The following is a 5,000-nucleotide window of genomic DNA, read 5'->3' on the forward strand; positions in this document are numbered from 1 at the left end:
ATTCGAAGTAAAGGCCACGGCTGGAAACACTCATTTAGGAGGTGAAGATGTTGATAATATTATGGTGCGCCATTTTGTGAAAGACGTCAAGAAGAAATACAAAAAGACAAATATTAAACAACATAGCAGTATCGCCTCTTGCTATAAAATAGGACGTTGAGGAGTTTCTTCAGATGGCTATCAAACAAGAATGGATTTTATTAGATAGTATACTTCAACATATTAAATTTAACATACTTCATTGTATAGGCTATCACGCACATCGAATATTAATTTTTAAATTGTTTGTACCTATTTTTAAAACTGCTGTTATATTAACTAACGGTAGTCTATCCCAGACGGTAGTACATGCTGCTGTTAATTTGAAAATAAATAAAAGACAAGCGGGATATGTTACTTTGTCAAATATTCTCAATCGATCAGTTGTATGTGCCAATCCGATTGGTACGGCTAGACATTTTTCCCAATTCGACCAAAATGACCCAGGAAGATTCGTGTCGTCCACATTATCTGTTCCACTCGTTACGGATGTCGCCAATAGGTTGAAGGGTTTATCAGCAAAAATGGAACAAATGGATTTTATTTTTTTTTTTTATTTTTTTTTTTTTTTTTACAGAAATACGGCATGTCTGTTTTAAAATCTAGGATTTTGACAAGTACCAAAAAATGGAACAACCAAAAATAAATAAGACTACCAATAGGAAAACATCCAAGAAGAGAAATGATAATGCTAATCAGAAAAAATAAGACTAATAGAATACAAACACCAATGGAAAAACAAAAATGGTTAAATGATAATTATAAACCTATTCATAATTTTTACGACGACGACGACAATGACGATGACGATGACGATGACGATGACAATGACAATGACAATGACAATGACAATGACAATGACAATGACAATGACAATGACAATGACAATGACAATGACAATGACGATGACGATGACGATGACGATGACGATGACGATGACGATGACGATGACGATGACGATGACGGTGACGGTGACGGTGACGGTGACGGTGACGGTGACGGTGACGGTGACGGTGACGGTGACGGTGACGGTGACGGTGACGGTGATGATGATGATGATGATGATGATGATGATGATGATGATGACGATAATGATGATGAGGATGAGGATAATATGATAAAGAGAGGGACGAATGATAATATTACGGAGTGAGGGTGAGGGTGAGAAAGATGAAAAATTAAATTTAAAATTAAAAGTAAGAAGCATCAAGACATTTCGAAGTATAAATGATGATTTTACCAAAAGAAAATTATCTAATGAACAGGACCATAGAAATAGGGAACACTATGATAATTTAACAAGAAGATGTAAATCATGAAAAGATTCAAGCTATATTAAAGAAACCAAACAAGAGAAAAGATTTTGATAATAATAACATGCCATTCATCACAATGAAAGGCATACATAAATCTAATCGAGGAATGCTTCGGTATAAAAAAGGGAACAATTATAACTTCCATTCATGCAAATGTACGAGATTTTTCCAAAAAACACACTGTATCGGGTAACACTAGTAACGGTTATGAGGAACATAGGGAAGATGGTGAAAGAGCACCTCGTGATTTTAATATCCGAAAAGAGATTCAAGAACGATTTTTAGAACTTATCATGGATTCACCTGGCTCGAGAAAAAGTGCAAATATGATTTCAACGGAGAGACATTTACATAATGAGCATTTATTAGAAGCTTTACAACTAAATCCACTCTTTAGAGCAGTCGAAGGTGCAAGTGATCCATTGGAACGTGTGATTATTTTATGGAACATAAACAAATATATAAATATGATGATGATAGGTCTTATTACAGTTGATTTGGCTTCATTGATAGACCAAAGAAAAGGCGCGAGAAAGGCTCTCAGAAGAGGCACTGTCATGAAACAGGACGAATTTAATTATAGAGAAGCTGGTAATGCGCCGGGAGAGATGCGCGACATGATCGTACCCCACTGTATATCAAAATTAACATGTATTTCTGGTAAAAATTCACCTTGAAAAAAAAGAAAACTGAAGTAATAATTTCAGTCATTTTATTCCAAGATGCAATTAAGATTGCAAAAACAATAATCAGAGAAAAATAGTTGGTCTTTTGTTCATAAACAAGGAGAAAAATGTCTTACTCCATCCAGAAAGAAAAAAACGTTTTTTTTCAAATAAGGGACTACTGTATATTCTCGTATATGCTCCATATTTAATTGTACTTACAGTGAAATACTCTAGATTACATGATGAGCGAGCCTTTCACAAGAAGATTTCCTTTATTTTATCTGATTAATTGTAAAGAATGTTATGAGGGTGCCCTTTTCAACTATGCCTCCCAGCCCTTCGGAATGTCTGCCCACGTCCCAGATAATATAGAAGTGAAATAGTTATATTTGCTAAAGATGTCTAAAATACGTAATTCATATGTGTAGGATCTGTATTTTCCTTGCTTCTCTAATATCTGTGTATATACGTGAACATCGTAAGTTGTAAAGGAAGCACAATATAACACGTGAGAACAAGGGAGGAAATAATTGTCCTTTCCGGTCGCGGACAAATATACGTTAATAGGAAGAGACGACTTGGAGTGCTTTGGAGAGAGTACCTCCTCTGTAAGGACTGTCTTTTGGCTACGGAGGTCTCTCCCTACGGAAGTGTTGCGAGTTTTATGCGGTGAAGATAACCTTCCGGCACCTGTATGTAGATAGTTTTCATCTCCTTCTGTAAACACAAGTAACTTTTTTTTTTCTTTTTTTTTCTTCAAATGACGAAAACTAGAGCATGGATATGCACGTTTTCTATATTTGTGACAATCTTATCATGTAACCCTCGTTTGTATAAAGAAATAATAATCAAGACTAAATGTATTACATGTTTTGCCTTAAAACTTTCTTTTCCGCTAGAGCTCCCAATGACATTTTTTTGCAGATACGCTGCTTATATCATTACCAATGTCTTTCGTCCACTTTGCGGTACAATTTAAGCCGGTAAGGTACGGGAAACTTTCGGGGTAAATGAAAGGTACTTCTATTAATTGTTTGTAAGATGTTGCAAAATATCGCTCTGGTGTGATGAAAAATGGATAATTTACTGTCTCAGACAGCTTTAGTTGCAATTCATCTAAAGAAGAAGATTGGAACATGTATCAGTAGGAAATCAAAATATTTTGCATGACAGGGAAAATGAGTATTAGAGAAAAACTTTGGTATTCATTTGCCCTTTACAAAAATTGAATTCTTTTACATAAAAGAACCCTTGGAGTAATATAGTACAACAGTTGGTGCGTATGCCTTTCTTGTAACAGGATTCTTTTTTACATATGTATATACATACACAGTCACGCAAAAATGTTTTTGTGACACTATACTATGATGCATTTATCGTTTTTGTAAGTTTATATAAAATTTTGGGCAAACGAATAATTCGCTTAAAATACTTATTCTCAGGTTCGGGGTAAATTTACCACTGGGGAATCAAAAATCATATGGTAATGCTTTTTGCAATGGGTCTGGCTGGAAGACATATCGGTATAGATTTAGGAAAATGAGTGCTAGAGTGCTGAAAACTGTATAGAAGCATCGGTATTAATCGAACTTTTCCAAAAAAAAATAAACACTTTTACACAAAAAGATATTGTAACAGTTAAAAAAGGCTTGCCCATTTTGAAAACTTTTATAAAAACAAAAACGTTTGGTGGTAACATACCGCGATGCATTTGCCGTTTTCATGGCAGTGTGTATAATCTGATATGCAAAAGACATTCACTTAAAGTAGTCATTCTCAACTAGGGGTAACTTTACCCTAAGGATAAGATTTACATGGTAGATCTATTGCAATGGATTTTGCCAGACAACATATCAGTCCAAATGAGGGGGTAAATAGAGCGGCACATCCAGCCGTTGGGGTGTGACAGAGGAAGGGTTGAGAATTACTGGTCGAAAGGTAAATTATTAACTTAGTTTATTCCAAAAACAATTAATCCCTTATCTATCGAGTCGACATAAAAGGGAATACAGTATTCTATGAAAATAAAGTTTAACCTTGGCGGTTAAATGTTACTAGCGACCAAAAGCAGTGCGGTATTCAAGGGATCAAATACTATCTTTTGACTGAAAATAATGTTTTGCATATGATACATCTTTTTCATCTTAAGATATGCAACAAGTACAGAGAAGCCGTGAAAACAATCATAATGTTTGTAAATACTTACGTGTCTACACTGTTTCCGCAAGCCCGTTTGGTAATGAAGCTCGAGGTATGCATGGGCCTACAAATTAATTTTGTTAAAAATTGTTCTCATACAAAACAATTTGATGAAGACAGGCACGTTAAGTTATAATTAAAGAGAAAAAAAAAGTTTCGTTTTACTCATCTCAGAGAGATATAAGGACATTTGCTACTCAAATACAGGTATTTTTTCTCCTGTAACATTTGGATGTAATTGAACCAAGGGAGATTGAAATGTGTATTAAAAGGAGATAGGATTTTGTTTGTTTGTTTGTTTGTTTATCATGAAAAATATATATGATTGGGAGATTAAGATATATATATTATAAAGAGGATAAGTTTATTATCCATTTTGAGTAAATACATGGTATACCATTAAAAAATGATGGTATACGATACTTTTCTTAAAAAAAAAAAAAAAAAAAAAAGGAAAAAAGAAAGAAAGAAAGAAAAAAATATATATATACAGGGTATTATGAAATTAAAATAGAGACATAGGTTCTCTTTGTAACTGGGCGGCCTTTTAAAAACAAACGACTTTAATCAGCAATTTTTTTAAAGATTATTTAATACGTACATTTGTTCGTTTCTTATAACATGGTATATTTAATCACGTATATGTGTGTGTGTGTGTGTGTGTGTGTGTGTGTGTGTGTGTGTGTGTGTGTGTGTGTGTGTGTGTGTGTGTGTGTGTGTGTGTGTGTGTGTGTGTGTGTGTGTGTGTGTGTGTGTGTGTGTGTGTGTGTGTGTGTGT

General features: G+C 34.3%; 1 pseudogene; it reads left to right on the top strand.

Moving 5' to 3' along the window:
• The window catches only part of LOC147470270 (heat shock 70 kDa protein cognate 4-like), a 19,348-nt pseudogene extending 15,663 nt beyond the window's left edge, over window positions 1–3,685 (top strand).
• The last annotated feature ends 1,315 nt before the right edge of the window (window positions 3,686–5,000 follow it).

Source organism: Penaeus japonicus, unplaced genomic scaffold (genome assembly GCF_977035675.1).
Source record: "Penaeus japonicus unplaced genomic scaffold, GWHDUDI00000001_assembly GWHDUDI00000016, whole genome shotgun sequence".
Lineage (NCBI taxonomy): Eukaryota > Metazoa > Arthropoda > Malacostraca > Decapoda > Penaeidae > Penaeus > Penaeus japonicus.